This window comes from Pteronotus mesoamericanus, unplaced genomic scaffold, assembly GCF_021234165.1.
Source record: "Pteronotus mesoamericanus isolate MK-2021 breed Mesoamerican mustached bat unplaced genomic scaffold, CSHL_Meso_final contig_25, whole genome shotgun sequence".
NCBI lineage: Eukaryota > Metazoa > Chordata > Mammalia > Chiroptera > Mormoopidae > Pteronotus > Pteronotus mesoamericanus.
Genome location: NW_026555105.1, coordinates 32,599,302 through 32,620,897, shown reverse-complemented (window position 1 = coordinate 32,620,897; position 21,596 = coordinate 32,599,302). Strand labels below are relative to the sequence as shown.

The 21,596-nt window shown below is 34.2% G+C and overlaps 1 protein-coding gene and 1 pseudogene across 1 annotated transcript in view; one reads left to right on the top strand and one right to left on the bottom strand.

Moving 5' to 3' along the window:
* Positions 1–9,317: 9,317 nt before the first annotated feature.
* On the bottom strand, positions 9,318–9,716 carry LOC129070541 (prefoldin subunit 4-like; annotated as a pseudogene).
* Positions 9,717–18,079: 8,363 nt separating this feature from the next.
* SEL1L2 (SEL1L2 adaptor subunit of SYVN1 ubiquitin ligase) overlaps positions 18,080–21,596 on the top strand; it is a 127,166-nt gene continuing 123,649 nt past the window's right edge. Inside the window, exon 1 of the mRNA XM_054574180.1 lies at positions 18,080–18,242. The gene's annotated coding sequence lies outside the window, so the exon portion shown is untranslated. The remainder of the gene's footprint in view (positions 18,243–21,596) is intronic.

Sequence of the window (21,596 nt, the reverse complement as noted above, 5' to 3'; positions counted from 1 at the left end):
GAGATAAGCAATCTATCGGATACAGAGTTCAAAACTAAGCATGCTTAAGAAACTCAATGGGTACTTCAACAGCGTAAAAAAGATCCAGTCAGAAACAAAGGATTCACTAAGTAAAATAAAGAACAATTTACAGGGAAACAGCAGTAGAGTGGATGAAGCCAAGAATCAAATCAATGATTTGACACATAAGGAAGCAAAGAAACAACCTATCAGAACAACAAGAAGAAAAAAGAATCCAGAAAAATGAGGACAGTGTAAGGAGCCTCTGGGAAAACTTCAAGCATTCCAACATTCACATCATAGGGGTCCCAGAGGAGAAGAGAAAGAGCAAGAAATTGGAAATCTATCTGAAAAAATAATGAAAGAAATCTTCCCTAATTTGGTGAAGCAAATAGACATGCAAGTGCGGGAAGCACAGAGAGCCCCAAACAAGAAGGATGCAAAGAGGCCCACTCCAAGACACATCATAATTAAAATGTCAAATATTAAAGATAGAGAGACTCTTAAAATTAGCAGGAAAAAAGCAGTTACTTACCTAGAGGGGAGTTCCCATAAGACTGTCAGTTGATTTCTAAAAGAAACTTTGCAGGCTAGAAGGGATTGGCAAGACATATTCAAAGTCATGAAAAGCAGGGACCAATGGCCAATTGCTATACCCAGCAAAGCTATCATTTAGAATTGAAGGGCAGAACAAGAGCGTCCCAGACAAGAGAAAACTAAAGGAGTTCATCATCACCAAACACTAATTATATGTAATTTTAAAGGGATTTATTTAAGAAACAAAGATCAAAACTATGAACAAATAAAGTGGAAATAAATACATATGTATCAATAATTAAATCTAAAAAACAAACTGAGCAAAAAAAAAAAAAGAGACAGAATCATGGATACAGAGAGCATTTTGATGGTTGCCAGATGGGAGGGGTACTTGGGAGAATAAGTGAAGAGATGAGGGGATTAAGAAGTACAAATTCTTAGTTACAGAATAGCCATGGGGATGTAAAGTAGAATACAGGAAATGGAGTAATCAAAGAATTGACACAAATGACAAATGGACATGAACAAAGGTGTGGGGATTGCCTAAGGGATTGGGGTTGCTGGGAGCTGGGAGGCAAAGGGGAAAAACTGGGAGAACTATAATAGCAAAAAAATAAAATATAATTAAAAACAGAAAAAAATATTCTTTAAATTTGATTGTGAAAATTATTTTGTCAACTCATAAAACCTAATGTAATTATTCTTGTCTACATTTCTCATAATATAGTTGAATATTTATATCATTCAACTATATTAATTTTTAGCATCTCTGACATATGAATGAGTCTATAAATATATAAAAGATTGTATTCCTCTTTGTTTCAATGTTATCTATTAATAGATGGCATTTATTTACATTGATATATTTATATTAAAATCTAGCTCAGGAAATTTTCCACTATTGTACTTAGCTCATTGTTTGTAGAACTCTCATATTAACTCAATTTCAGGATGCTTCATTGAAGTATTTAAATTATCTCTAGTATCATTAACATTTAAAAATTATCAGTTAAAAAGTTATTTTGTAATATATTAGTAGTTTTAAACTGCAAATTATTTTCAACTATTATTCTTAGATATCTAAAAATCAGCTAGAAAGTTTCTAAACAAATTGTATTTAGTGAAAAATTTTTAAACATTTTCAAATTTTATAAAAATGTTTTCTATATTGCAGATATCGAAACAGAAAGACATAATAAAAAACAAAAACAAAGAAATGTCACCACACAGGTAAATATTTTGCTAAATCATTATATTTTCCAATACAATTTTTAGGCTATAGATACTGTTAGTAGTATTAATTCGGCCTACTCAGAATTCTTATACAAGTAATTATTGACTACTGTTTCTGTTTTTATTTATTTTTTGTTCTCAATCAGTATTTTTAGTTCATTCATTAGACAATAGGTTCATTCCATTGTGAGAAGATAAGGCTGTTCTTAAGCCCAAGCATCCTCATAAACCATGACCTGTCTGAGGTCCTAAGTGTTAAAACAAAAAGGACAGAGGCTGGTCTGGCTTATAGCATCACAGATGCTTACTAAACTTTATTAACCTCATGATGTCTTCTGACATTTTGGAAGTAGAAGATTCAATATTTTCAGCCTATTCTCAACCCAGCAATGTGCATATTTCTGTATGTGTAAGTTATTTCAAATCACTCCTGTACCTTAGTGACTTCCCATCTCACTCAGAGTAAAAGCAGTGTCTTGCTTATTAGACTCTGTGGTCTGTACAGCTTTATCTCTGACATCATCTTACTACTGTTTCCCTTAATCATACCATTCTAGACACACTGGCTCTGTGTTGTTCCTCAGAAACCCCAGGTATGCGCTCACCTTTCTGTTCTTTCTCTTTCAATGAACTTGAACCCAGATATCCATGTAGCACCCTTCCTTCACCTCCTTAAGATATTTGCTCAAATGTTATCTTTTAGGAGGGTCTGTCCCTAGACACACTGTAAACTTGCAATCACTGTTTTAAAATTGCAAACCCTATCACAACGCTTTCTATCTTCCTTCCCTGCTATATTACCATATTTTGTTGTTTGTTGTCACACTCCCTCCATTAGAATATAAACTCCATGAAAGCAGGGTTTACTGTCTGTGTTGTTCACTGCAATTATCCCAGCCACTAGAACAGTGCTTGGCACATCATAGGCACTCAGCATGTTTAATGAATAAATTAATGAATAAATATTAAATCAAAATTAAAGGAGTAAACTTTGAAAAAATGTTTATATGACTCAAAAACTCCATTCCTCATTGTAACATTTTCTAAACTGCTCCAACTTTAGCTTGTCTTCATTACCATAACCATCACATACCATAATGAACAATGGGGTTATTATCTGCAGAAATACAAGTGAACTTGGCATAAAGCTCCCACTTTGTCCTTGGGCAGGTGGAGATTGAAGTGACATCAGCTTTATCAGGTCATCTTGCTTTCCCTTGTGGGTTCTTGATATCTTGTCATATGCATTGCCTGCCCAGTAATATCTGAAAGATACAGTAAAGGTTTACAGATTTTATTAAATGTGCTACTATCCTTTATTCAAGATGTAATAAAATAGGTAGATTCTCCATCCCCTGGACCTATCTTTTCTTTATAATCATCTATTTTGGTATCATACTTCTCCAAATCTTACCTTTACCTTCATTTTAACTGAAATCTAGTTAATCTTGTTGTCTCCTGAGAACTTCCCCTGTAGCCTTCTCAAACATTTTCTCCCACAACCCAATTATGTTGGTCCTCGTCAGGTGGTTGCTATGCTTCTCCCTTTTTATTGCCTCATTTTCATTGGAAGAATGATAGAGATAAATACAGAAGTAACTTACGGTCTTTCTCCCAACTCTGTTATCTTTTTCTCTCTGATCCTGTTGTCATTCCAGGAGATTTTGACATCCATGAAACCTAACCTCTCAATTTCATTGTTTAGATCTTTTGCTCTAACGATTGTACCTTCCTTTCTACTTCATTGGTAATAACTTAGACTATATTTTCCAACTTTAAATTTTGAGCTGCCAAGTCTCTGATGACCACTTGATGCTTTCTAGGGTCCTCCATCACAAGACCTCAAATCCATTTACTTCTTTTACTATTCATCATTCCCTTGTGATCCTCACTTCTCTTCTTACTTGGCTGAGTTGATGGATCATTACTATAGAACCATTAACCCTTTTCTAAAGCCATTGGGAACAAATGTGTTTCAGAATTCAAGGGTTTTTTTTTAAACTGTGGTTAAAATACACATAACTTAAAATTGCCCTCATAACCATTTTTAAGTGCACATAGTTCATTAGTGTTAAGTACACTTACATTGTTGGACAGTTCATCTCCAGAATTTTTTCATGTTGCAAAACTAAAACTTTATATCCATAAAACAACTCTCAAATTCTCCCAGTCCCTGGCAATCACTGTTATAGTTTCTATCTCCATTAATTTGATTGCTCTAAGTACCTTATATAAATGTAGAATCATACAATATTTGTCTTTTTGTGATTGGCTTATTTCACTTAGCATAATGTCCTCAAAGTTCATCTATATTATAGCCGTGGGTCAGAATTTTTCTCCTTTTTGAGATCTGAATAATTTTCTACTGTATGTATACTACATTTTGTTTATACATCCATTTGTTGATGGATACTTAGGTTGCTTACAACTTTAGGCTATTGTGAATAATTCTGCTATGAACATGGGTGTACAAATACCTCTTTGATATTCTGCTTTCAACTCTTTTGGGGTTTATACCTCAAAGTGGAATTGCTAGATCACATGGTAATTCTAATTTTAATTTCTTGAGGAACTATTATTTTGGTTTTCACTGAACTATACCATTTTTACATCCCCACCAACAGTATACAAGGGTTCCAATTTCTCCATACTAACACTTGTGTTAGGTAGCATAACACAAGTATCTTGCTAACACTTTTTATTTTCTTTTTTTTTTTATGGTAACCTCCTAATGGATGTAAGGTGGTATATCAGTGTGGTTTTGGTTTGCACTTCCCTACTGATTAGTGATGTCGAGGATCTCATTATGTGCTTCTTGGCCATTTGTGTGTCTTCTTTAAGGAAATGGTTATTGAAATCTTTTGCTCATTTTTTAATAGATTTTTGTTGTTGAGTTGTAAGAGTTCTTAATGTATTCTGGATATTAGCCATTGAACATATAAATATATGATTTGTAAATGTTTATTCCCATTCCATGGGTTGCTTTTTCACTCTATTGATAGTGTCTTTTGATGCACAGAGGTTTGAATTTTGATATAGTCCAATTTATCTAGTGTTACTTTTTTGCCTGTCATATACAAGTCATTACCAAATACAATGCAATAAGGCTCTTCCCCATGTTTTCTTCTAGGATTGTTTTAGTTACAGATCTTATATTTAGGTCTTTAATCCACTTTGAGTTAAATTTTATATATAATATAAAGTAAGAGACACTTCATTCTTTTGTACATGAATATCAATTTTCCCAGCACAATTTGTTGGAAAGACTATTTTTTCCCCATTGAATGGTCTTGGCACTCTTATTGAAGATTATTTGACCATATTTGAAAGGGTTTATTTCTTAGCTCTCTATTCTACTCCATGTCTGTCTTTATGTCACTACCATACTATTTTTATTACTATAGCTTTGTAAAAAGTTTTGATATTGGGAAGTGTGAGATACACCTTCTTTAACAAGATTGTTTTGGCTATTCAGAGTCCCTTCAAACTCCATATAAATTTTATAATGGATGTTTCTATTTCTGAAAAAAATAATGCCACTAGAATTTTGATAAGGCTTGCATTGAATCTATAATAAGCTTTGGTATTATTGACACTTTAGCAATATTAAATCTTCCACTTTATGAGCACATGCTGTCTTTTCATTTATTTTTGCTTATTCAATTTCCTTCAGCAATGTTTTATAATTTTCAATATGCATATATCTTTCACTTCTTTTGCTAAGTACTTTATTCCTAAGTTCTTTTTGATGCTATCTTAAATGGAACTGTTTTCTTAATTTTCTTTTATGATTATTCATTGCTAGTATGTAGAAATGTAACTGATTTTATGTATTGACTTTGTATCTTGCAATTTTGCTAAATGTTTTTTATTAGTTCTAATAGTCTTGTGGAGTGTTTAGGGTTTTCTACATATAAGATCATGTCATCAGTGAATAGAGATAACTTTACTTCTCTTTTTCAGTTTAGATGCTTTATTTCTTTTTATTGCCTAGTTGCCTGGGCTAGGACTTCTAGTACTTTGCTGAATAGAAGTTGTGAGAGTGAGCATCCTTGCCTTGCTCCTAATCTTAAAGGAAAGTCTTTCAGTCTTTCACAAAAGTGAAAGATTGAGTGTGATGATAGTTATGAGTTTTTCATGGGTAGCCTTTATAATAGTGAGGTTGTTTCTTTCTATTCCTAGTTCATTGATTGTTTTGATTATAAAATGTTGTTAATTTTGTGAAATGCTCTTTCTGCATCAGTTGAAATGATTATGTGTTTTTCCCCCCTTTGTTAATGTGGTATATTACATTGATTGATTTTTGTAGGTTAAAACATCTTTGCATTCCAGAAATAAATCCCACTTGGTTATGGTATATAATCCTTTTAAGTACTGTTGAATATTCATCAGGATTATTGGTCTGTAGTTTTCTTGTAGTGTCTATTGCTGGCTTTGGTATCGGTAATGTTGGCCTCGAGAATGAGTGTGTAAGTGTTCTTTCCTCTTTAATTCTTTGGAAAAAGTTTGAGGAGAATTCAGTTTCTTTTAGTGATAGAAATGTAACATTATCCAGAGAGAGAGAGACATATACATTATTTTTATAGACTACCTCCAGTAGAGACTGGGAAAATAGGTTGTTTTCAAACATATTAACATGTATGCAATAAAACACATAAATATTCATATTAAGTGAGATAAATAAAAAACATAACTTCACATCAGGTGCAGATTGATTTTTGCACCAACTGAATATGAACACTAAACTATTGAAAAGCTTTCAGTTTTCAGATACTTTTCGATTTTGGAATTGTAAATAAGGGTTTGGTGGTCCTGTGAAATCTCTCTTGTTATAGAACTACCATTTAGTTATTCTATTTGTGCTCTATCCATTTTTTTTCTAGAGAATTCTATAATCAACACAGGAAAACTGGTCAGGAGCATGCCTAGAAACTAAGTTTATCATTTTAATCTCTTGGGGATACAATACATCAGAGATGTCCAGCCTTTTGGTGTCTCTGGGCCACACTGGAAGAAAAAGAATTGCCTTGGACCACAGTTTAAATACACAAACACCAATGAAAACTGATGAGCAAAAAAAAAAGGTCCATGCACAATTTTCATATCTGCCACCTCAGATAAGAAAAAAGTCCTCACATAATAACCCTAATTATGCAGTGGCCCTTTCGGTAATCTTTTAAAATCATCAAGCAGGTCCCAAGTTTGTGATCACTAATATAAAAAATATGCATATCTAAGTAATAAAAGTTAGTGTAAAACTTAATAATAAAACTAAGTAATAAGTTAATTCACTATTTTGTGTTGAGCTGCATTCATGGCCATCCTGGGCTGCATGTGGCCCATGGGCCTCAGGTTAGATACCCCTGTAATACATAACTGAGACAAAGCAATTTGGAGCTTGTTCTTTAGTTGCTTGACCATTGTAGTTTCAATCCGTTTCAAATTGCCTGGCATAAAGTAGGCCTTCAGTTCTATTCCACAGAACCACCTTCTTCTAAATCAGTAAGTAATGCCAGTCTCTGTCAAGTAGCTTAGTAGAAGGTAATGTAGATAAGTAAAAAGTTGATTATGACAATTTTCTATTTCACTGAGATATGGCCCTGAAGGGCAAGGAAATGTTCCCTGGAAGAATTAATATCCACATTGAAAAATCATTATCATAATAAGAAGCAGGAGAGGACAAAGAAGAGTTTGAATTTCTCCTTGAAATGGGGATCTATTTAAAGGTTTTAAGCAGGAAAGGGATAGGATTAGATTTGCATTTGAAAAGATCTGCCTTTTAGAGATGAGATTGAATTGAATGCCAAAAAAGAAAATATAGTGAGGTTAATAGTTCTTTTAATCTAAGTCCTTCTTGGGTAAACTTTTGGAAGATAAAACTTTGGCCATGGAAAAGCCCTGAAGGTTCACTGGGCATCATAATTAATTATGGTCTATCTCTGACCATAAACAACCTCAAACCAGAAATGACCCCAACGAGAGTTGGCCTGCTTATGCTTCTTCTGCACTGAAAACATTGGGCCAGCTCCTAGAAGCGCTCTTTGCTGTCTAGCTCCTTCTAGGAACCCCTTCCTGTGTGTTCCATTGATGACTCAAATTCAACATGCCCAAAACCAATGGCCTTTTTTTGTCCCTTCTCCTCCTTGACCACAGCCGTGCATTCTGTATTCTTTATTTCAGTAAACAGCATTACCTTCTTCTTTATGGGACACTTAGAGCTGGGGCATTCTGTCCATTTTATTGGCAAAACCTCAACCCTCATTAAATGCAGTTTTCCACATATCAGTTCCTACACCTGAGTAGCTGAATATGGCTGGAAATAAGCACAATCAGGCAACCAATCTCATTTCAATTTTAAGAATACAAGCCTCATGTAGGCCTTTAATGTGTCTCTGCAAAGCTGAACATTTCTCTAAAGTTATTATTCTTCATCTCTAATGCTACCATTTCACATAGTCTCCTTCCTTCTCAAAATTCAAAACATCTATCCCTCACTCTTCAGCTGATGACTTTGCTGTTATTTTTCTCTTGTTGCAAAAATACACACAGTCTGAAGAGCAATTCTACATTCTCCCACATCAACCAATCTGTCTATCTACCAGCATCTATAATCATGTACAATGCCTCAACTTCAGTCACAAACTAAGTCACATTTCTACTGGGATATCTAAAAGGAATGACACTTGATGTGTTGATTACTGAACTCTTAATTTTCTTCGACCCCAAACCTGTTCCTCTCCTAGCATCTATTATACCAGTAAATGGCTCCTTCATCCACCTGATACTTGGGATAAAAATCTTAACTTCTTTCTCTCATGCCCAATACAACAGCTAGCTGCTTGGTCTTCAAAATATATCCTGAATCCAATCACATAACTACTTCACCACCGGCTACCAGCATCACTCATCTAGACTCTGGTAGCCAACTCCCTAGTCTCCTGCCTACTTTCTTGCCCTATAGCAGTCTATTCACCTCAAAGTATATGTTCCATTAAACAAAGAACATAAATTCCTTGTCATGTCCCACAGAGCCCTGCATGAGCTTGTCTTTGCTGTTTAATTGAGCTTTGACCTTTCTCTCCATTACTCACTCCACTCTGGCCATCTTGGCTTCCTTGCTATGTTTGAACACCCAAGGGTAAACCTACTTCAGTGCTTGCTGTTCCCTCTGCCTAAGATGATCTGCCAAATAATCACTTGGCTTTTTTTTCCTCAATATATCATTTATTCAGGTATCTACTCATATATTCCTCCCCTAAAAAATTTTTTTCAATAAACAAATCTTTTCCTTTTTTGATTGCTTAACTGATTTTAATAACATAACATACCACTCCTACACTTGCTATAATCATTATGCAAAATACCTAGATGAATACTGTCTTCTTTTAAAAATATAAATAAGCAAGATGTGAAAATAGGCAAGTTTCTATTAAAAACAAAATTTTTTAAATACAAAGTTTTGTTTTCCATATCATTTGAAGAAGGGAAATTGTCATTTAAACAATATTCAAGTTTATTAAACAAATTTTTGAAGTGTTATAAAATGCTTAACTTTTATCAGCTTCAAGGTTTATATTACTCCCAAATTTTGCATATAATTGAACTGTCACATGTGCTAACCCCCACTAAATTTATTCCAGTCTGGATTCTAAAGCATCAATTTCTTCTTGCATATTTTTCTTTGCTACTTCTAATATTTTCCTTGTGTTTATTCTTGAGAATGTCTAATGAAAACATCACTAATTTGATAAGGTATCATTAAGCAGTCAATATCTTCAAACATGATATTCTCACAAGCGTCTTCTAAATTTTGAAATTGTTTCTTTTTATGTCTATTTCTTCAGCTCTGTGATTCTTGTATTCCATACAGATTTGTTTATCTTTCATTGATATTCAAAAGTAACATTGACATCTTCTGCAGCCACCTTCTGCATGGTGGCCACCATCTTGGGTTCAAAAAACAAAACTTTTTTTGATCACCTATCTAAATAGCATACTCCATTGCTTTCTAATTCCTTACCCAGTTTGAGTTTTCATGTTTTATCACCATGTGTCATTATATATCTATGTAATTGTTCATCTTTGATTCCCACACTGCAAATTGAGCTTCATGAATACAGGCTCTTTAGTGTTTTGTTGTTGTTGTTGTTCACTTCTGTATCACAGAGCCTATCTCAAATGTATATAGTAAGTGATTAATAAATATTTATAAATGAAATAATGTAATTGTTTAGCAATGTTCATGTCAGGGACAAAACATACACTATATGTCAATAGCTCTGGTGAAAGTTATGGGGGAAAATTTGCTAAAATTAATGACAAAAAACAGGTTTACTGGGTTACCTTTTGATTTTAATAATCCATTTATCTCCTGTACCATGAATAATTAACATGGCTATATATTTAACTATGATTTTTGCTTCTTGTAAAATACTCCAGTATATAATGTTCTCTAAATTTCAGAAAGTTATCTTTATAATGCATTTAAAAATTAATAAAAATGTTATATTAATACTATGTAATCAGTATTATTCATGCTATTTTATTTTACTTTCTACTTCACCATTTCCACACTTTTAAGAAGCTATCCTTGAATAGCTGTCTACTGCTTTTATTTGGTGACTTTAGAAGGTAGATGTGCAAATACACAATAAAATAATTAGTATTATCTTTGCCAAGAGGAAGGTATATTTTTTAATGATGAATGAGTTATTTCTTCTCTGTAAGAGGTAGCTGTTTGCTTAAGTCAGGGATGGCTATTATCATTCTTACTTTGTTTTCAGTAAAATCTTAGGTATGTTAGGAAAAAAATTCTAATTTTTTTATATTATTACCTGAAAATAGTCTAGGAAAAATGAAAAACACTAAGACCATTACTCAAAACACTTTTGCTTAAATTTAAGCATCCCATAAATAAAATCTTATTTTAAGGAGAATCACTACTAAAGCTACTAAAGTGGGATTTTCAAGTTCAAAAGTTCTAGTCCTTTTTTCTTCCATGTATAAAGACACACACACACACGCGCACACACACACATTATTTAAGGCCTAGAAAGCGTGAGCAATCTGATATACCTTAAATTCCTGATTAAACCATAATTCAAACAACATCTCCTTTATTGTGAGTCTTGGCTATATGTGTACTTTTTGTGTGTGTACTTTCATTCTACGTTAATTTGCTGACTATCTTCCTCACTATGACCCAGGGCATGGGTTTCCAAACTTTAGCATTTATCAGAATACCTGGATAACTTGTTAAAACCCTGATTGCTGGACTTCACCCCCAGAGTTTTTGATTTTATAGATGTGAGGGTGGAGCTTGGAATTTACATATCTAACATATTCCCATGAAATGCTGATGCTGCTTTTCTAGGAGCCACACTTTGAAAACCAATGACCTAGAGTAAGTGACTTTCTTATAGGCAAACTCATTTTCTTTTTTCCCTCTATCTCGTGGCTTTCTCTTTAACCTGGTTTTCTTTGATGATGTCTGGGACACTAATGTTCATACTCTTTGGAAATGCAGTGGCCTAAACATGGAATATGGAATCCACATCTATACATAGTTGGGAAGGTGGAAATTCAATTTCTCTCTCTTGCCAAAACAATAACAGCAGTCTGAATTGCTCTCTTTGGCACAGCCCCTTAGCACCTCATTCATCTAACTAGACAAGAGCCACTAATGAGGAAGTGCTGAGCTAATCTTAGTCTGCAACTATTGTGCCCGCTGATAGTGCTTTCAACAAGTTCTTACTATTCATGTGCTCTTTTTCCAGAGAAGTTTTTCAGCAGAATTTAGGATATAACCCAGTGCCAAAAAAACAGTGACTATTTTGAGGCATGTGAGCCAGGAAAGAAAAAGGAACCCAGATAGTTAAAAAAAAACAAAAACAAGAAATGATTTTGATTGTTGAGCCCTAGGGAAAGTAAGTCACTGACAGGCTAAGAATCCTTACCTTCCAGTTCTTAAACTTCCCATTCCATAGCAAATACCACTCACTCACTCCCTCAGACAAAAACAAAATATTTTTGTTTTTTTATATATGTATAGTCACACAATTTGGAGACATTTCCACATACACAGGTATGTGTACAGGTTGGGTGAGATTGACGCTGTCCTCCAAAATTCCTACTTGCTCTCCATTTTTATTCACCTCTGTAATTGGAGTCTTTAACCACTCAGATGGGCCAGCCAAAGAAACAAGGTTATCTTTGACTTCATTTTTTCTTTTACACTTATATCCAGTGCATATCTAATTCCTATCAACACTACTTCCAAAACATATTCTAAATTTGCCCATATAGTTTACCTTCATTTTTTCTGCACTCATTTGAGTCAGTCACATCATGCCTCACATAGTTGACTACAGTAGCCTCTGAACTGTTCTTCTTGTCCCTGCTCTTAATCCTGTACAGTCCTTTACTCACACATCAGCCAGAATTTATTTCTTTTTAAAATGTAAATCAGAGCATGTCACCCAACAGTGTCTTCCTCTTATCTTCCCAATATAATGCCAACTCCTTACCATGTCCCTATTTAATATGACCACTACTTCTCTCTGTGTCTTTCTCTTTTCAAGTTCTCCCCTTAGCTCACAGCCTGTCACCCACTGGGCCTTATTTACATACCTATAACATACAAATTTGTTCCCACTTTAAATCATTGATACTTACTATTCTCTCTGCTTGGGATTCTCTTTCCCCATATCTATGCAGGACTGCTTTCTTGTCATTAAATTTTTGGTTCCAAAGTCACTTCTTCAGTGAAGATTTTCTTGGGCATCCAATCTAAATTAGCTGTGCACAAACCCCTCTTCACCCTGCATTTCACTTTTTTTTTTACATCTTTTTGTTTCATTCTCATCACAGCATGTATTGAATCTGATACTAATTTGTTCATACATTGTTTACTGGTTATTGTCTATCTTCTCCCAGATGAATGGAAGCTCTATAAGGTCAGAAAATTCTTCTGTTTCATTTACCTCTGTATCTTCAGTTCCTAGTGAATGCCCAGCCTAAATTTGTTGAATGAATGAATCACTGATTTGTATAGCTCTTAAAGAACAAAGTTCGTTCGTTAGTTGATTATTTAGCACTTGATGCCTCCCAATAATTATCTGAGGAGGCTCATTAACATTAGTCATGTGCTGTTACAGAAATTCTATTACAGAATAAGCATGGGATTAGGGGGCTAACTTGTGTTCAGCATCAAATACTTCCCAGGCAGCAATGGGGGCCTAGGATATGCTAAAATTGCTTTTCACTGTCTTTAGGTGAATTGGTACAAAAAAATGTATGGCATAAAAGTATTTCTTACTAGTAAAAAGGTTTTTAGAAATTCCACTTAAGATATGAAAAACAATATTTCAAAAAACCAAATAATATTTACTGATTTCCCAGGCTGAAAATATCATAGTTCACTGAATAACAGAGCAAATTAAATAGCCGGATTATTTAGGTCCTAATAGTTTAGAATTTGAAACAGAAAAGTAGAAATATTAATTTATACAGAAAACATATATAGCCAATATAATAATAACAATAATAGCTAATATTTACTGAATGCTTACTATGTACAAAGCTTCTCACATGTACTAACTTATTTGGTCTTCACAACAACCCACTGAGATAGGCAATATTATTGCCTCCATTTTACATTTACATTTACTTTAAACGGAGTCACAGAGAGGTTAATTAACTTGCCCATTATTAGATAGAGCTAATTATCAGTGAACAGAAAATATTATAAAGGGAATGTAAATGAAATTTCAAATATCTATAACATTTTGGGGAGGTATAAGCAATTAGGATGGACGATTTTGAGTAAGTTTTCTTTTATATGTTAACAAGTTATCAAAGTTTCTTATGTTTAAAGAGTAAAATAGTACATTGTTTCGAAAGTAAAAGTAATTATTGTCCAAACAAAACAATGTAAAACTGTTAAGTCAAAACTATAGTTTTAGCAAACTGGCTAATTCTTTTAAACAAGAATCTATTTAAAATGGATTCTGCATCCCAGTACCTCTTATGTGTGTGCATGTGTGTGTGTGTTTCTGTCTTCAAGCAAAGTGCCATAGTACTGGGTTCAACTTTGAAAATGTCTCCTTGTCTCCTGACACTGCAAACATAACATAGCCACAGATAAATTAGGATTAAATGTTCAGTGAGATAAATTCAAACCTTTTTACCTCCAAGCCCACAGATCATTAGTTTCTTTTGTGAGGATGTTCTTACTTTTCCTGTACTTTAAGAAAACAAGGGATTTCCCAAAAATGAAGAAAGCTACACATTCATTAGGCTTCTACTCAAGACACTGTACTTGAAATCAGAACTACACTAAAATGTTTATAAAGCACTTATAACTGAATAGATAAAACATGAAATATATAATATGGGTTGACCTCAGCTTTAAATGCTGTAGAGCAGTGAGCTACTGTTAACAAATAAAGGGTAGTACCACAAAATCAGAGGAAAGGGAGATCCTGTGGTTCAGAGTGATATGGAAGAGCCTTGGGGAGAGGAACTTGAATTGCACCTGGCAACAGGAGTGATATTTGGGATAATAGAAAAGACAGGTCAATGAAAATTATAAAGCAAGGGCAAGGAAATAAGTAGGAAAAAACCCGTTCTATTTCGGGAACAGGGAGAAGAGTTTAGCTATTATTATATTTGTGTAGGTGTGGAAGTAATGAGAAATAGGGTTACTGTGACATTTTTAGGACAGACTGAAGAATCTTATATTGTGTTGTCACTGCGGACTGAGGGCTGCTGCTAAGTTCGACAGTGATATAGTCATAAGGATGCTTGAGAAAAACTCATTCAGCATGAATCTTCAGGATACAGGACAGTGAACAAGCAGGAGGACTAGGTAAGAGATTATCGAAGCACCATGTCACTTTGATTAAGAGCCATAGCTAGTCTACAAATGGGACTTGGGGATTTAAAAACACACATGTAAAACATGTACTTTAAACTTGGATTTTTAAACACATACTTTTATCGGTTTTGCTGTTTAAAAACTAAAATACATATATAAAATACATACAAAATACATAAGTTCTTCAAAAGAAATTCCTGCCAATATTCCTCTGAAATATATCCAGAAACTAACTGCTATCACCACTTAATCCCTACCATCTTCTTACTCCACTGCCTCCATCATCTCTCACCTGGTTTATTTGAATGACCTCCTTTCCCCCAACTCTGTATTGAACACATAATATTCTCCACACAGCAGCCAAGGTAATCTTTTTGAAATTTAAGTCAGCCAATATCACTTTGCCAGTCAGAACTTTCCAAGGGGGTCTCCTTCACAAAAGACATATTTCACACTCCACAGAGCTGCCTCTCTGCCTGCCTCAGCATTTAACACTCTCCATCCATTGTTACTGAAATTAAGGGGTTCACCTCTTGGGATGTTCTCTTCAAGAACAAGACCTGGTTGTCATTAGGTAATTTTACTTACTTGCAGCAAGTAAAGAGGACAGGGGATTCATATCCAAAGCTGTCTCCCCAAAAAGGAGGCTTAGGCATTGCTTATATACACTATTTGATTAATTGCACGTTCATTTCCTCCTCACAGTTGGCTACACTTATCAGTGTTCCTGTGTTCCTGCCAAGCACTTCCTGTTCATAATTCTATTTACAAAATTCTGTGCTACATTTTAACATTGGCAAAAGAGCACTTAATAAGAACTGCCCAGACCTTGAGACCATTGTCCTATCTAACACCAACAATCATTCTGCTCCAGATACACTGTCTTACTTGCCTACTCATGTGCTCCTGCTTCAGGGCCTTTGTATTTAATGTTTCTTTTGCCAGAACTCTGTTGTCTGAGGTACTTTTATTACTAACTCCGTCCTTCCCCACATAAGGGTCTACTCAGATTAAGTAGTAAGTTCTCTTAAGTAATAAGAGAACTTGTACCTAACCACCCTATACCAAATTACACCAACTTTTATCAATTTCATCCACTTCAGGAGGGCAAGACATTCTTTGCGCAGTTGTCTCCCTACCTCTTAGAACAGGGCCTGAGACAGACATGCAATAAATAATTGTCATTGAATTATATAATCTTTGGATGCTTTTCAGAGACAGAGAAAGGATCTCTGTCTGCTGGGGCTCCATCAGACTTGCTCCAGCTGTGTTCTGCCCACAATCACTGGGTGAGAAAGGAATCAATATCAGGAAACAATGATCACTGTAGAAGGAGGAGGCAGAAACACTAGTCAATCAGAGAAATTTGCCAAGTTTGTACTACCTCCTTAACTTAGCTATTGGCTATTTTTGAATTGAAAACTTTTTTCTTTCAATGGTAGTGACATGATAATCCCACTGTACCAGAGAATGCTGGGTGCTCATGATCATTCATGTTCTCTTCTTCATGATACCCAGGTAGTATGTTCCCAGCTCCCCATGCAGTTGGGTAGAGCTATGTGACAGTTTCATCCAGTGGAAAGTGGCTGAAAGCACTGCATGCCACTTCTAGGTCTGGCCTATTAATAAAAGAAAAGAAAGAAAAGAAAAGAAAAGAAAAGAAAAGAAAGAAAAGAAAGGTCCATTTCTGCGCATGATGTTCCATGCCCTTTTCCTTTCTGCCTGCTAAATATTGTGCTTAGAGAAACCTTAGAATTTGCATGTTGAGGCTGGTACAGCTTCTATCTACCTGGGTCCCTGAAAGACAGCATGGAGCAGAGTTTCCACTGACTTGAACACCTGCCTTTTGATTTTGAGCCATTATACAATGTGGATTTATTTTTTGTCATGCAATAATTGGCACACACTTATACTTTTAAAAAATGTATTGCTTATGTGCAATTTGAATTTAACTAGGCATTTGGTATGTTTTCTTTTTTGCTGAATCTGGCCACTGCACAATAAGAAGAATCACACTCAAAGCACTTACACATCCACAAAGAAAGTTGTACATGAGTGTTTGTAGCAGCGTTCTTCATAGTGGCCAAAATGTGGAAACATCTCAAATGTCCATCAGCAGATGAATAGATGGACAAAATGTAGTACGTCCTTATAAGGAATGTTATTTGGCCATAAAAAGGAATGAAGTGCTGATGCATACTACAACATAGATCAACCTAGAAAATATTATGCGAAGTGAAAAAAAATAAGATACCAAAATCCACATACTATATAAATTCCAGAATAGGGGAATCTATGAAGTAGAACATAGATTAGTGGTTGCTTGGGACTGGGAGTAGGAAGAATGGGAGGATATGGACGGTAGTACCTAAAGGATCCATGGTTTCTTCTAGAGGTGATAAAAATGTTCGAAAATTTACTATGGTGATGGTTGCACATATCTTTCAATCTTCCAAAAACCCCTGCATTTACACTTTAAATGGATAATTCACTTTATATGTACAATAATGCATTTATAATCATACTATGGGAATTATATTTCAATAAGCCTGTTTAAAAAAAAAAAAGTCCTTACAGAGCTTCATGTCTCTGCATGCTCTAACCTCTGGGGGACTGCTCTGGTATCTCTGCTACCACATGTCCCTGAATGCTCCAACCTCTGGGCGATGGCTCTGACATCTTTGCTACCACATGTGAAGGTGTTAAGCAGTCCAGAAAATGACCTTGGAAACTGGGAGTTTAAATTGTGATACTGGAAAAAAGTTAAAAAGCAAGTAGTTACCTTGACTCTTTTTGGGAGTAGTACTTGACTTAAGAAATTAATTTTCCCTGAAAAAGCATATATGTAAGTCATTAATATGTATCTCTGTAAAGCTGTTTAATTTTCTCTCTTAAAATCTGCATTATTTTCTATTACTCAAAATAACACCTTCAAAACTCTTCTCCTTAATTAAAATAGATTAACTCTACAACTTCTGGAAAGGACTTTGGAAAATTTTTTTTTACGTTTTTATTCTAGCCAGTCACAGGATTTCTTTACTTTCTATCCATTATAAATTTGTTGTAATATGTTAAGGCAGTACCAGCATCTTATCTTTTTTTAAACTCAAGTGAGATTGATAGTACCATGATGACTCACAGCAGAAGAGTAAAACTGCTTAAATTCTCCTACTATTTATTTATATCACTGAGGTTTTAATGCTTGGCTCTCCATTTCAGATGACAATGCGATAGGTTTAAAGATTTGTATTCAAAAAATATAAATTATTAAAGTGAAGTAAGTCATTTTTGATTTGAAAAAGCAGGAATTAGAGTGATTTCATTAAATTAGTATTTTTTTTTCCATGAATAGATGCATTTTTTCACTTTCCTATATTATTGTTTTAAAAGTTACACAACATAATGAGGAAATCTTTTTCTTTGTAGATATCAGCAAGTGAAATCAAACAATTTCTATCACATATTTTGGAACGAAGAAAATTGGTCAAAGTAATCAATAATAGAGAAAATCTCTTAGGAAAAAAGAAGAATCAACGTAAATTGAGAATAAAAGGAGTTCAAAATAAAGATCTCTTGAAAACATATAAAAATTATTGTAAGTTGAATTCCCTTTCACATGTAAATTTAAAATAACTGTGTAATATAGAATATTAAAGCCACTTTTTGAAAAGCCTTAAATTTAGTAATATTTATATACACAAAAGCCTTAAATTTGGCAATTTCTGTCCTTTGTTTTAGATTCAGAATTTGCACGGATGATAATAAGCAGAGTTGATAATTAGGACCCATGGGGAAAATTCTCCAAAATTATGTGGCCAAAACATTTATCATCTATTCTGCTAATAGAAACCCTAACACTTTGAAGAAAAATGAAACTAATATAATGCCCTTTTTTTCTTAGTTTGTCTGAAACTCTCCCTAGTAAAGATATACCTGATTAATACATAAATTTCTGGATGCAAGAATGGAGTAGACAATACAAACAACGTCTGCATAGATTCTATATATAGAAGTTAACTAGTGTTCAATTATAAAATTTGAGTACTTTCAACATTTTATTTAATCCTGATGAATGAAAGCTCTATCTTTTCTAACAAATATGTATGAATTTTATTTTATTAACATCGTACTTAAGAGTGGAAAAAATTTTTGACCTAACAAATTAAGATCAGCTTTTAATAGCAATATAAAAAATATATATATTTATTTATTTATTTTAAATCTAAATCATATACATTGAAACATTTCATTTGACCATTTTTTGACACAGTAACATGGCAGGCCTTTATTTAGCATAGGTCCACTGATTGGCAGTTTTAGTTATAAACCACACCCAAACTGCATCATCTAATGATTTCCCGTCTCAGGTTTTTAATAAAATGAAAAACTGAAGACATTTATGGAGCAAACTGGGCAGAATCCTTTCAGAAATTTGCATACTCTTCTCCTACTCATTTATAGATGTTTAACCTACAATTAAATTGAATAATTTTTAGTGGCTCTCCTTTATCTAGTTTTTTCATAGTATTTCAATTACTTTACATAGAAACACGTTTTCTTTTTATACTTATATTAACTCAGTTTACATATTGTTTTATTAAATTCTATAATTATGATAAAAATACAACTGGTATAGACAGGATGAGGAACAAGTACTCATGATTTCTGGTAAGCAAGAAATGGGAACAGAAGTTCACACATGTACTAAAGAATCCCACTAGCCATAAGCATTCAGTATGCTGTGGAGTTCAGTAAGCTGGATAGAAATTAAAATCATTGATTAATTTGACAAATAAGGTAGGAAGAGGTTGTTTAAGAGAGCTCCTACTCTTCAAAAGAGTAAATAATGTCACCATTCAAATGGGATTTCTTTCCCTTATATGCAAGTGGTTATATTATGTCTAATAATAGTAAATAATAAGCTAACTGTAATTGAGCATTTTCTATATTAAGTTCTTTATCCAAATTAAGATAGGTTATTTTCATCTCCACTTTATAAAATGTGAAACCTGCAGCACAGAGAAATAAAATATTTTGCTTAGCTTTATACTAAAACTAATATTTAGTAGGGAAACTGAGATTTGAACTTAGATGGTCTGATGCCTAAGTCCTCCAGCTCTTAGCCATTATGCTTTTCACAAAAGTAAGCTGACAATATCAAGAAATTTTAAACCTATTCATCTCAAAACAGTTTGGGGGAAATATTGAACTTACATGGTAAAGATGCTTCAATTTCCTAAGCACCAAATTTACTTGAAGGTTTTCAGGGAAAATAAAAAATGGTAATTAATTGAAAATATTTTTACTTTAGTACTAACAGCCAATAATGTATGCAATATATTTCAAAATGCACAATTGAATTATCAAACTCAAGACTTTAAAAAATGTATTCCTGTCCTCCAGACATCTGGGAAGTGTACACACATTCATTGCTGCATATCTAAATGTTCTAAGGACATTTGAGAACCCCTGTCTTACAAGGTATAATATTCTTTCATCAAGCTCTATGTAAATTAGAATATGTGTTGCCCTGGCCAGTGTGGCTCATTTGGTTGGAGCAGCATCCAGTAAGCTGAAATGATGCCGGTTCAATTCCAGGTCAGGGCACATACTAGGTTGCAGATTTATCCCAAGTTGGGGCATATATGAGAGGCAACTGATCAATGTCGCTCTCTCACGTTGATGTTTCTCTCCCTCACTCTCCCTCTTTTTCTTCTTTCTAAAAATCAATAAGCAAGTCTTCAAATAAGGATAAAAAAATTAGAAAATGTGTCCTTCTGACAGTAAATATAGAAAAGTTATTACTGCTCATTTTTTTATGCAAGTCTTGCTTCAGCAAGTATTTTTTAAAATGTTAAGTCTTAACATTTTAAGAGTACTTTTTTCCATATTTACCTCAAAAGACTGGCTTGATACTCAGTTGAAGAGTGTTCTAGGTAGGACATAAGAATGTGATGTCTGTTAGTCAAAGTATCAGGTAGGGGTCTGACCGGAAATCAATGGCATATTTAAACTGAGTCATTTGAAAAAAGTTTAATGAAGTGACTATTTCTAAAGGTGCAGACAGTATATACAGAAGCCACAAAGTACTCACCAGGTTGGAACAGTAATGGTAGCACCACCCTCAGCCCAAAGAGTCACAGGACAGTAGTGGCTACTAGCATGCTGGGAAGGAAAACAAAGAGAACTGTGGAGAGGACTCTCTGACAGAGCTGTGACCTTCGGTCAAGAGACAAAGCCTTCCTGCAACAACCCAGAATGGAAAGCCAGGGAATGAAATACTCCTACCTCATGCTCTTCCTACCCTTCATCCCTCCTGCTTGTGCCTTTCAGCCCAATCTAACCAGAAGCTGGAGGGGAAGGGAGTCTACTGGTACAATCCATGTGGATTAGTGTACCAGGGCACCAAACAGGGTGGAGCGGATCTAGTAAGGCAATCAGAAGACATTCAACATACCAGGTTTTCCAGACAAAGAAATTAGATGGCATAAACTAAAAGGATGAAGAATTTTTAGTAGGATAGTTATTAGAAGTAAAATTTCAGAATTTTAGAACTAATTAGAGAACTTAAGATGTCATCTAATCTAATATTATCTTTCATCAGGCATTCCTGGCAGATGACAACCTGCTCCTACTTAAATACTTGTGATGAAGCTCACTACATCATACAAAGCATCTTCTAGCATTACTTAATTCATCTTTCTTATGAAGTGCCTAACTTAGATTAAACCAAAATCACTTGCCAACAGTGATCTTCAATAGCAGTCTGTCCGTATTAAATTATGGCAGTTAGAGCTGGGCAAAATAATCCTGTTCTTGACTGCTCCGTGCAGAGTACAGTGGAGCTATTACCCTACCTCACTGATTACTGTGACTCATGCATATTGTTTCTAAGATCCTGTTAGTTGTTAGTTTGTTCTTGGCATCTCTTACAGTAATGATATATAAT